This window comes from Pseudorca crassidens, chromosome 1 (assembly GCF_039906515.1).
Source record: "Pseudorca crassidens isolate mPseCra1 chromosome 1, mPseCra1.hap1, whole genome shotgun sequence".
Lineage (NCBI taxonomy): Eukaryota > Metazoa > Chordata > Mammalia > Artiodactyla > Delphinidae > Pseudorca > Pseudorca crassidens.
Window position 1 is genome coordinate 65,077,264 of NC_090296.1, and position 12,752 is coordinate 65,090,015.

The 12,752-nt window shown below is 42.7% G+C and overlaps 1 long non-coding RNA gene across 1 annotated transcript in view; it reads left to right on the forward strand.

Moving 5' to 3' along the window:
* Positions 1-12,752, forward strand: part of LOC137224862 (uncharacterized) — a 204,900-nt gene that overhangs the window by 38,311 nt on the left and 153,837 nt on the right. Inside the window, exon 2 of the long non-coding RNA XR_010943541.1 lies at positions 11,487-11,552. This is a non-coding gene — a long non-coding RNA (uncharacterized lncRNA). The remainder of the gene's footprint in view (positions 1-11,486; positions 11,553-12,752) is intronic.

Here is a 12,752-nt window from a genome sequence, read left to right on the forward strand (position 1 = left end):
AAAAGCAGAGAGCCCGAGACAGAGCCTGGAAGATGCCAGCATCTGGGTTGGACTAGAGAAAGCAGTCAGCCACGAACACTGAGGAGGAGTCTGGGGTTTCTGAGCCCGAGGGACAGCAGGGTTTCCAGAGGGTCACCTGCCTTGCACACTGTGGAGCAGCCATGTAAGAAGAGAACTGAGGGGTGCTTGGTGGGGGCGGTGGAGCAGATCAGGCGGAATCTGGTGGGAATGGGCTGAGAGGTAAGCGGGGAGTGAGGAAGCATGGAGTCTGGGCTGTAGAAAGCTCTGCTGAGAAGTTTTGCGGCAAAGTGGGGAGAAATAAGGGCCTCAAGGGACCTATGGGTTATGGGGTGGCTTGGTTTGGTTGACGTATATTTATCTTTAAGGCAGAAGAGGCTAGAGCGTGCTTTAGCGTGGGAACGGAAGGGGCCTGGGAAGGGGGAGAGGACAATGTACTAGTCAGGTCCTCACAACCGACCTAGGGAATAGGTTCTCTTTTATAGATGGGGAAACGGGTTCACAGAGGTTAAGTGACTTGACCAGCGTCACAGGTGGTCAGTAATAGAGCCAGCACTTGAACTCTGAGCTGATTCCCAAACCCCTGCTATTGCTGTTACTATTACATTGACATTAGGGGCCAAATTTTTTTCTTTAAAGTTTTTTTTTTTTTCTTAAATTAATTAATTGATTTTATTTTTGGCTGTGTTGGGTCCTCGTTGCTGTGCATGGGCTTTCTCTAGTTGCGGCGAGTGGGGGCTGCTCTTCCTTGAGGTGCGCGGGCTTCTCACTGCGGTGGCTTCTCTTGTTGCAGAGCACGGGCTCTAGGCGCGTGGGCTTCAGTAGTTGCGGTGTGTGGGCTCAGTAGTTGTGGCTCGCAGGCTCTAGAACGCAGGCTCAGTAGTTGTGGCGCATGGGCTTAGCTGTTCCGTGGCATGTGGGATCTTCGCGGGCCAGGGCTCGAACCCTTGTGCCCTGTACCGGCAGGCAGATTCCTAACCACTGCACCACCAGGGAAGTTCTTTTTTTTTTTTTCTTAACTGTGCTGTGTACTTCATGCTGGTGAAAAGCTTGCAGTATACCAAAGAAGGCTTTTCTTTTTAAGACCTAGGGTAATTGAACCGCATGCAGCGTTATAATATTGGAAATGAATGGATCTGATCGGAGGGAAGCCTCTTCCCACACATTGTGGTCTGAGATGCAGTAAACATATCATAATATAAAAATCCCTTCTGTGCTCCCTGTCTGAACAGGAGGCAGCAAATACTTATCAGCACGGGGCAGTTAATGAAGCTTGCCCCATTCGGTTTCTTCCTCACAAAGGGCTACTTGGATTTTTGTTGTGATTGTTCAATGCACATTCTGCCCCCTTGTGGCCAAGCTTTCCCACGACCTGAGGGGTATCCACCCAAACCCCTGCAGGGCAGTATTGCTGGAGCTGCCTTGCACCTTGCAATCTCTCTGTCCAAAGCATTCATTCTCTTGCATGAATTTCTCTGTTCCTTTCATTCAGTCCTTTCTCTCTCCATGCCCTACAATAACGTGCTGACTGATTGAAAAATCCAGGGGACCCGAAGTCCAGTGCCATTTCATAGCCATAGAGCCTTGAATGGGGTTGTTACCATTTGAGAGCCTGAGCCTGTAGGTATGGACATGGGCTTTGGAGGCTCCAGGCGCGGTGTAGGCACCCACCTGCTAAACTATTAGTTTCTTCCCCTGTGACATGGGGAAAATGTCACCTGCCTCAGGACTTCAAGGCCAAATGTATGAAAATGGCCTGGAACATCATAGTTGTCCAGTAAGTAGATGTTGGTTCTCATCTTTCTTTGGCCTAACTGCTTTATTTCTGGGACGATCTTCTAAGAGTAAGTGAGAGCTGTCTCTATGACAACGGTTTAGCAGTGTTGCCCTATTGTGATGGTCTGGTTTTTTGTCCATATCCCCACTGGACCATAAGCTTTTGTGAGGTTAGAGACCTTGTTTGTGTTTCCACTGCTCAACACATGAGCCATTCAATAAATCTTTGTTGAATGAATAAAAACCAATATGTGGGTCTTAATGCCAATCATCTCAGGCCACTTTTTAGGCTCACTAAGTTTTGAGAACTCCTGCTTTAGAAGTTCTACTTATTAGGAATCAAGCCATAAATAGAATCTAATTTGGGCCTTATCTTTGCTCTCTAAAATTTGCTTCATATCTGATGACTTTTGACCTTGGCTGGAAACCAGAGATCATGACCTTCTGCCAGATACTTTGTGAGAAGGGCTGGTACGTGTGTCTATAGAATGGGGTCTGATGTAATTATGAGGCTTTTCTGAAGGGCTTGAACTTGGTTTATGGTTAAGGGGATTATTACAGAAAAGACAATTAGCATCTCACTTGCTGACTGTATGCTTGAAATCTTTCCAAATCAAACAGTGTTTTTTTTTTAATATTCAAAACATTTAAAAATTATTTAATTTTTGATTAGAAATGGCCCTTTCTGTTTCCTGACGCTTTTTTTTTTTGAGCCAGCATCTTTAGAGTTTCCAAATGAGCTCATGGAGATGATCTGATTCACTCTAGTTCCAGGAAAGCTGCTCTCCTTCTTCTTCTTTTTATTTTTAATATATATATTTATTTATTTATTTGACTGTATCAGGTCTTAGTTGCGGCACGTGGAATCTTTGTTGCTGCACGTGGGATCTTTTAGTTGCGGCATGTGAACTCTTAGCTGTGGCATGTGGGATCTAGTTCCCTGACCAGGGATCAAACCCAGGACCCCTGCAATGGGAGTCTTAACCACTGGACTACCAGGGAAGTCCAAAAGCTGATCTAATGTTGCCGTCTCTCTTGACCTTCTTGGGATATCAATTGTACAAGCACAGAAAAAAAAGCCCAGGCTTTCCTCTGGTCGTCTGATGCCAGCGTGCTTCTACAGAACTTTGTCCCCAAGGAAAACCACTTACGAGACCCCCAGTCTTGGGGCAGATGGCTCAGTCATTTCCACGGCTCCTGCCTCAAGTGACTATTTTAATGTTTAAGTTTCAGGAACTCTTAATTTGGGAAAAACCCAATCCTCTTCTCTCTCATGAATTAAAACAAAAACAAAGAAGCCAGTCTGGTCAGAACATTGAAGTGAGGGAGGAGGGTAGAGCCTGAGCAGCATGATGCTGGCAGGTGTTTGCTCCCCGATCCAGGGAGTGTTAACAAGAATATTTATTACATGCCAGGCGTTGTGCTAATCTTATCACAGGCCATATATCTAATATGATCTTCACAACAGCAGCTGTGTCGTGGCTACGTGGCTTCCATTTTACAAAGGAGAAACTGAGGCTCTGCGTACACAGCCATTGAATGACTTGATAAGGATTATGCGGTCAGGAAGTAAGAGAGCTAGGATTCCAATTGAGGCTCATTTGACCCACGTTCTTCTTTTTTTTTTTTAATATTTATGTATTTACTTGGTTGCGCCACATCTTAGTTGTGGCACTTGGGCTCCTTAGTTGCAGCTCATGGGCTTCTTAGTTGCAGCACATGGGTTCCTTAGTTGTGGCATGCGGGCTTCTTAGTTGCGGCATGCATGTGGGATCTCGTTCCCTGACCAGGGATTGAACCTGGGCCCCCTGCATTGGGAGCATGGAGTCTTATCCACTGTGCCACCAGGGAAGTACCCCCACATTCTTAAAAGTGGACCCCAAGGATGTGTGCTGATGATCCCCTAGGGAGATGCTAATGCTGTGCCAGCTCTAGCTCTCTGGAACCCATGGAAACGGCTCCTCTAACAGCGTGGTCTTTGTAATGCAATCAGTACCTCCTTTGACTTGGAAGTGTTAGGTCTTGATTTCTCCCTACCCAAAAGTCTGAATCAGTCTTGGTCTGAAGATCCAGTTTTATTTTATAGAAATTCAGTTGATTTCTCCATTGTCTCTGAGTGGTCCTGCTGCGTTTCTTTCTTCCCCTGACTTTTCTCCTTTGCCTATAAAGAGTGTTCTCTTTCAATCTTGCTGGGTGATTTGGCACCAGTTCTTCATTAGTGCAAACGGCTTCTCCTTTTAGACAATCAATATATCATGGGCTAAGGAGAGTGCTGGTGGCAGGCCCAGGGAGGGATGACAGAAAGCCTGGGGAATGGGTTGAAATGATGGCTGAACACCATCCAGCAAGGCAGGAGGGGGGCAGGAAAAGAGCCAGAAGTACCAGGGAGAAGGCGGGTGGAAGGGCAGGTGCATGGAAAAGTGCCAGGAATGAGTGCAGAAACAAAATGGGTTTTGTGGAAACACTGTTGCTCACATTAACCCCGAAGTTCTTTCCTGTTGAGAAGATAACAGTGGGAAGTTAAATCCCTTGCTGCTAGAGTGTGGGGTGAGGTGGAGAAGATTGCTGATCTGGACTGCAGGCGGCTTGGTAAAGCCATACATGGGGGAAGAGAAGCAGTTGTTTTTTCTTTGAAACAAGAGGAGCTATTGATTTGATGGTTGGCGCTGCCTTTGCAGTGTGTTGGGGGCTGGACCTCCTCTGTGGTCTCCCCTCGGACACAACTTCTTCTGCTTGGGCTGCTCTCAATAGGAAATCTCCCCGTGTGAGGTGACGTTCTCCAGGTTAATTTCATGTAATCCATGGGGATTTTGAGTTGATGGTGGGATCTCTGTATTGTACCTGTTGACTCTTTTTCCTGAGACAGCGCAGTAGAAGGAGTAAGCAGTTGCCAGGGCAGGGGGGTAGAAACTTTCCATCACCTTTTGTTCCCAATCTTCAGAGCAGTAATGACAGAATCTGGGCACAGTCCTGATGGAATAGAGAGACTTGTTTCTGGAAGATTTCTCTCCAGCAAAAACAGAAAATCCTATTCAATGAACCCAACGTAAGTAAACCAAACCATACAAAAAAATACGAAGTCATATTCTGTGGTAGCCAGCATCCTAAGATGACCCTCGATGACCATGTCCGTGTATAATCTCCCCTTGAGTGTGGGCAGAGAGGGTAACTTGCTTCTAACCAACAAATCATGGCAAAGGGGATGGGTTATTACTCTCATGATTATGTTACCTTATATGGCAAAGGTGAAGAGATTTGATGGCTGTGATTAAAGTCCCTGATTGGTTGACTTTAACCAAAAGGGGCCTAGCCTAAGTGGGCTTACCCAGTCAGGTGAGCCCTTACAAAAGGGTCTAAAGATCAGAGACAGAAGTAGTCAGATACTCCTGTTGGCCTTGAAAAACCAAACTGCCATGTTAGAGAGAGGGTCACATGGCAGTTGTCTGTGCGTGGCCTCCAGGAGCTGATGTCCTCAGTCCTACAACTGCAAGGAATTGAATTCTGCCAACAACCAGTGAGCCTGGAAAAGGACCCCACACCTCAGACAAGATCGCAGCCCCTGCTGACCCCTTGATTTCAGCCTGGCAAGACCCTGGATAGAGGACCAAGCTAACCCACACTTGGTCTCCTGTTACACTGAACTGGGAGGTGATAAAGCTGTGTTATTTTAAGTGGCTAAATTAGTGGTAATCTGTTAGGCAGTAATAGAAAACAAATACAGATCCTGGTGGGTATTTTTGTTTTTGTTTTTGCTTTTAATGAAATCTCGACAAGTCTTCAAGATGCCATCTACTTTAAGACTTTATTGTCACTAACCTAAATTGGAGCCACAATCATTCTCTCCTTCAATCACTACCTGCCATGACTCTCTGGAAACCACCTCTCAGGAAGTTCTGTCACAAAGGGCTTGCTGTGAGCTTGCTTCTGGGGGCTGCAGGAAGAGAAATAAAACAAAGAGGTGCTTTTCTTCTGGTTCTCGTGTTGTGAACTGATGGTATGCAAATTCCCGCGTACATTAGGCACAACCCTTCCGTAGGCTTTTGAGCTCTCTCAGCAGTGGTCTAGTGAGGGAGACTGCAAGGGAAGGTACTTCTGGGACTGCGGGCTCCCTCCGGTATGTAAATCATCCAGCGATAGGCGCATGACTTCTCAGGGCGGCAATCCTGTCCTCCTGGCCTTCTGAGACATTGCCTGAGGGTTAAAAAGCCTTCATGTTTTGCTGCCCTTTAGCCCATTTTTGTCGGGAGCATCTTCAAGAGCGTGGACAACGTGATTTTGTTGTTTAAAGCATAGAATTTAGACTCATAAAGGCTGGGGATGCCAAGACACAGTGCTGACTTGGCTGTGTATTTCATTGCACTGGACCGGTCTCTACTGGAGTTGTTTACAGTGCCGGACTTCCAGTAAATATGGCAGCCTCACTGTACTCATTTTGGCATTAGCAGGCTCAACACTGTGCCCTGGGATATTTGTTCAATGAATAAATCCTGTTTTACAGAGAAGGAAACTGGAGGCCATTAGGGACTCAAACTCTTGCCCAAGGTCGCACAGCTTGCTAGCAGCAGAGCTGGTTCTGGAACCCCAGCCTCCTGAGTTCCTGTGCCTTTCTTTCCACCCTGCGTCCCACAGGCCATCTCCACGGCCACCCTGGCCTCCATCAGGCAGCTCTTCGCTCCGTTTCCGTGTCATGTGCACGCTGCCTGATGGCCTCCCTGTCCAATTCCCTCCAGTGCAGTTTTCAGCTTCACGCTTCATGAATTTTATTCGCAATCGATAAATAAACCTATTATCATCAGGGTTTTGTATTCTCATCATATATCGTCATCTGTCATAAACCATTTCATGCAGGAGTCCGGTTCATTCAGCATATCCCACTCATCTTTATTTCCGAGTCAGTGACTGAGAGACAAACCCAAAGTGCATAGTCCAAGAATTCAGCTTTTACTCCATAACAGAATGTCAAACGATAAACATCGTATTTAGACGTTATTATATTTGAGATTCATGCCGGGGGAGAAAAAAAGTCATTACCTTGTCAGGCTCTCTGTACTTATTGGAAGCGACAAAGTATTTTGTTTTTCTATTCAAATGGTGTGGATCTGATGGAAAAGCGGTTTTTCGTTAAGCTGTGTTTTCAAAATGTGGTGGCTTCTGGCCATATCTGCCGGTTTGTGGAGGCAGCTGATCGGGGTGTAGCTCTGGATTGTCAGATAAGTCGGAGTCGCAGTTACGTATCAAAGTATCCTTTGTGGGAGAAGCTCAATTATACCGGATGTCTAATTAGGATCCCCACTTCTCAGTTACTGCCGCAGTCCTTGGGAGCAGCAAATATTACTCAATAGATTCCCGAGTGGGAGAGGCAAACACTCCGTGACTGGGATGGTTTATGGTCAAGGAATTTTAATTGAAGGGTTAGCAACTAGGATTCTAAATCATAGTTGATAGTTCTTAACCCTAGGATAAGTAGTACTGAGCTCTCTGTTGTTTCCCAGCCCTTTACGTGTCAAAGTAGTAATAGATAACGGTGATATTTATGATATCCTGGGACAAAACTGACATTCTGGGCTGGCAGCCATCAGCCCCAAGTATGAATGTCGGGCATCCTGTGACTGTTCATGGTGCGCTCGGTGGGAAGCTGTGCTCTGAGAAGGAATGGCCGTGCAGGCTCAGCTTGTTTAAGTCTTACATCTTCTGAGTTTTCTTGGGTCCCATTTTCAATATAAAAGAAAGGTCTTTTATAGAACCTTCTTTTAAAGAACCTTCATAGAGCCAGTGCGGTATGTATGTAGGTTCTGTTCTGCAAGTCTGGAGAGGCTGCTCTGTTTGGTAAAATCCAAATCAAAACAGAGGCGAAGGCGGTACCTCTTCCAGCCGATTACATGTGTGGATCTCATCCTATAAGAAGCCTGATGCTCACGTGCAGGCAGCGCAGCACATGAAATATATGAGGGTTCTTTGAACAAGGAAAGACTGGAGGAGCAAATCAGGGTTGAGAGGTGTTGAATATCTTTTACTTTGACGTGGGCTGTAATTGACATTTATTGGGAACGTATTTGCTGGGAACTTGAGAAATGCCTTACATGCTTTATCTTTCTCGATGTTCCCAACAACCAGTGAATAAGACCTTTGCTTTCTCCAGTTTTACAGAGGAGGAAACTGAGGCTTTGAGAAGTTAAGCAACTAAGCTAGGAACAGCTGGGATTAAAACCCAAGTCAGACTCCAAATCACGTGCTGAGAATGTCTCCCTGTGCGGCTCCCAGAATGCCGAGGCAGGGGTACAGGGCCTGATCCTGGGAAGAGTTTTATAATCAAACGTGAACGTGATTTTCTTTGTTTGATACTAAGCCTGAAGACTGTGGTCGTTCTTATATCTGCTCCTCACTTTTCCTGCCTTGGACAAATTCCTTAACCTTTGTACCTTAACACATTATTTATTTAAATTAATTAATTTATTTTTGGCTGCCTTGGGTCTTCGTTGCTGCATGCAGCTTTCTCTAGTTGCAGCGAGCGGGAGCTACTCTTCATCGCGGTGCGTGGGCTTCTCATCGTGGTGGCTTCTCTTGTTGCGGAGCACAGGCTCTAGGCACGCAAGCTTCAGTAGTTGCAGCACATGAGTTCAGTAGTTGTGGCTTACGGGCTCAGTAGTTGTGGCTTGTGGACTCCAGAACGCAGGCTCAGTAATTGTGGTGCACAGGCTTAGTTGTTCCGCGGCATGTGGGATCTTTCCGGACCAGGGCTCGAACTCGTGTCCCCCGCATTGGCAGGCAGGTTCTTAACCACTGCGCCACAGGGAAGTCCCTACATTATTTATAAAAGGAGGACGATGATATTGCAGTTGTCAGAAGGCAAGAATGCTTTCTCCATTGTGAGATACACATGGTTTTAGAAAAGGGCTCTTTTCTAAAACCTTGCGGTCCCTTGCGGTCCAGTGGTTACGACTGTATGCTTTCACTGCCAAGGGCCCAGGTTCAATTCCTGATTGGGGAAATAAGATCCCACAAGCTGTGCAGTGTGGCCAAAAAAAAAAGTACTTTTAACGCTTTAATATTGGATTGTGAGCCTAAGAAATATTGGGTTGGCCAAAAAGTTTGCTCGGGTTTTTCATAAGATCGTACTAAAAACCCGAACGAACTATTTGGCCAACCTGATAATAAAGGAGAGTTAGTATTTTCTTAGCTACAATTCATGGCCAAGAGGCTACGGCATTTACTGAATTTTTTTCAGTCCAGTAAGCAATATATCTAGTCACTAAATAATGACTAGAGATTGCTAGGGCCACTGAGATTACCCCAAGAGGAATGTTACCTTGGGAGAAAAATATCTTCTTAGCAGCTGATGAAAGAATTTTCTGTGGGGCCTGGCCTTCTGAAAAGAACTCTGATAAACTCACTCCAGTGGGGAAACAAGCCTTAGGCCTCCTTTTCTCCAGCAAGAAGAAACAGACAAGGAGAATCTGGACCTCATGAATCACTTTCTTCCACCTGAGTCTGAAGCCCAGCTCCAGCAGTTACTAGTGGCTGACCTTGGACAAATTACTTAATTTCTTTATGCTTTGGTTTCCTCATCTATAAAGTTGTAATCACAAGAATATCAACCTTTGAGGGTTGTTACGAAGCTTGAATAACAGCTCTTATCTTGCACACAGTTTAAAACAGAAAGGGGGAACATTCTAACCCAGAGTGGGGACATTCTAACTCTGAGGCTTTGTAGTGAGAATGAAAAGGATTTGAGGGGAGGACAATAATGTCTAATGGGAATCTGTTAATTTGTATAGTATAGCTTCTCATTGTTCTCTCCAACAGTCTTCCTGATTTTGGAAATAAAAAAATATAGAAAAGATCTGGTAACTGACTATACTGCTGAACTGAATGAATAAGCATTTTCAGAACTCTAATGGAAAACTGATGAATTCATAAAAGTGCTAACAAAAGATCAAGATGAAAAAAAAATTAATTACATGGGACTGAGTGAACTGATGGGGATGATTATAATTTTTGTGACTTTCTGTTTGAAAAATAAAAAAGAGACTGTCAAATGTTAAAAAAAATAAATTTGAATTCTAATTAAAAATATATATATATAGAAAAGATAAAAATAATTAGCTACATTTTCACCACTCCAAAGCAATCACTGTTAATGGTTGGTTTATTTGTTTCCAGTTATTTTGGAAAGGCAAGGGGTGGGGGGTGGCTAGGAGGGAGGAAAGGATATTTCTATTTCTTAAAATATTATAGGCTTATTATAAATAATTCAACAATGCAGAAAATATAAGGGTAAAATTTAAATCACCCCAAATTCTACTCTCTAGATGTTACTATTCTTAGTAGATTAACTGCAAATATTTGTATGTGTGTATATGTGTATGAGAGAAAACAGGTAAAAATGTTAATAATTCTGAAGTTATATAATAGGTATATGATGGTTTACTTTTGGGGTTGTTTGAAAATTTCCAGAAAATGTTAAAAAAAGAAACTTTAAAAACTGGAATCATAGTATATACTCTTTTAAATAAATACTTGGTTCAAGTTTACTGAGTTTAATAGAAAAAAAAATACACGAGTAAAACTAAAGAATGCTGAATTTTGAATGATTATTTTTTTCTACCATAAGAGATACCATTTCATTTTTTAAAATTGAGGTAACACTGATTTATAACATTATGTAAGTTTCATGTGTACAACATTATGTTTCTACTTCTGTATACACTACAACATGCTCATCACCAAAAGTTTAGTTTCCATCTCTCACCATACAGTTGACCCCCTTTAGCCATTTCACCTTCCCCCACCCCTCTTCCCCTCTGGTAACCAGTAATCTGTTGTCTGTATGTATGTGTTTGCTTTTGTTTGGTTTGGTTTGGTTTGCTCATTTATTTATATTTTTATATTCTACATATAAGTGAAATCGTATGGTATTTGTCTGATTTATTTCACCTAGCATAATATCCTCAAGGTCCATCCATGTTGTTGCTAATGGCAAGGTTCTATCTTTTTAATGGCTGAGTAGTATTCCATTGTGTGTGTGTGAGTGTGTGTGTGTGAGTGTGTGTGTGTGTGTGTATGTATATTTATATACCACATTTTCTTTATCCATTCATCTGTTGATGGACACTTAGATTGTTTCCATAAGAGATACTATTTTCTAAAAGATACTATTTTCTAATGCTTAAAAATAATTAAGGCAAACATTCAGTTGTGTGGAGTCATAGTTTTTAAACTAGGGTTCCATTGTAGACAGTATCTACCTTTGAAAGACAAGGACCTTGTTACTCTCATCCTCTCTTCATCTCTTCTCCTATACCTCTCAATTTTTGTTAGTTATATTTTTTTATTGTACAGGTTTACAACATTCACATTATCTTCAGTATTCATAATTTCTGTAGTAGTATTGAATCAATGTTCAAATGGATTCAGTGTTTACCATTTGACCTTCTTAACATGACTTCTTTATTCTTGAATTAATTATTTTGCTGCATCTCTTAATTGGTTGGATTTCATGATCATAAAGTTTTTTTAAGAAGCTGCTTGTGTGTTTCATGTGTCCCATTGTCTTCCCATTGTACCCAGATGAAGTACTGGCTGGACGTATCTGAGTCACAGTTTCTTTCCATTAGAATGTTGTAGATATTTCTTCAATGTTCTCTGGCACCGATGTTTGAAACCAACTGATATTTTTTTCCTTTCTTCTTTAGGTGATTTTGATTTGGCTATCTGGATGCTGAATAATTCTTTCATTTTAATCTTTGGAGTTCAATAATGTAAGTAGAATTTGTCTCAATTTTGAACTTGTTATTTCACATATTCCCAGAACTTGATGTGTAGCTTTAGTTTTTCATTTCAGGAGAATGCTCTTATATCTTTGAACATGTCTTCTGTTTCACTGGGGGAGGAGGGATATACTTCAAGAATCCTGATTATCCTATATTGAAAGGTCTTTTTATGTCTTCCATATCTATTAGCTTCACATTGATTTCTTTACATTTGTCTTTTCCTCTGCATTTACTGTATTTATCTCTAGTCATTCCTATGTGTTAGTAATGAATTTTCAGAAGTACTTAATCTATTCCTGGATTTTTCTAATTTTTATATTCATTTTATTATAATGTTGCTTCAGCTCTCAATTAGTTTTTCTAATTTACTTTTTCACCCCAACTGTTATTATTTTGTCCTTGAATTCTTTTTTTTAGAATTTGTTTATTTACTTAGTTTTGGCTGCGTTGGGTCTTCGTTGCTGTGCACGGGCTTTCTCTAGTTGTGGGGTACTCTTCGTTGCAGTGTGTGTGCTTTTCATTGTGGTGGCTTCTCTTGCTGTGGAGCATGGGCTCTAGGTGCGCAAGCTTCAGTAGTTATGGCACGTGGGCTCAGTAGTTGTGGCTCACGGGCTCTAGAGCGCAGGCTCAGTAGTCGTGGCGCACAGGCTTAGCTGCTCTGTGGCATGTGGGATCTTCCCGGACCGGACTCGAACCCGTGTCCCCTGCATTGGCAGGCGGATTCTTAACCACTGTGCCACCAGGGAAGTCCTGTCCTTGAATTCTTGATTTTAAAAAATTCTTATTTCGTTGTTCTAGGGTGCAATGCACTTGTTTTTGGTTTGTTTTGCTGTATTTGTGCACATAGTTTCCATACTGGCTTATTTTTGTTTGCTTGATTTATATCTTGCTCATGTTCAAGGAATTTTGTCTAGATTTTCTGTTTGCTCTGATATAGTTTGGATGACTTTTTAACTTTATTCCCACAATATCTCAAACCAATTTGCTTTTCCTCCAAATTATAGTATGAGACTGAGTTTCTACTTATTCATAATGTGAGAAAATGTCAGGATCTTGGGCTTAAGTGGCGGGGAGTGGGTGAAAGGAGAGAGCTCATCTCAGAGTTAAGGTGTCTTTGTTACACTATCTGGGCGCCTTCCCGAGATTCTTTTCATATGTTTTCTACAGCTTCACTGCATATCATTCAAG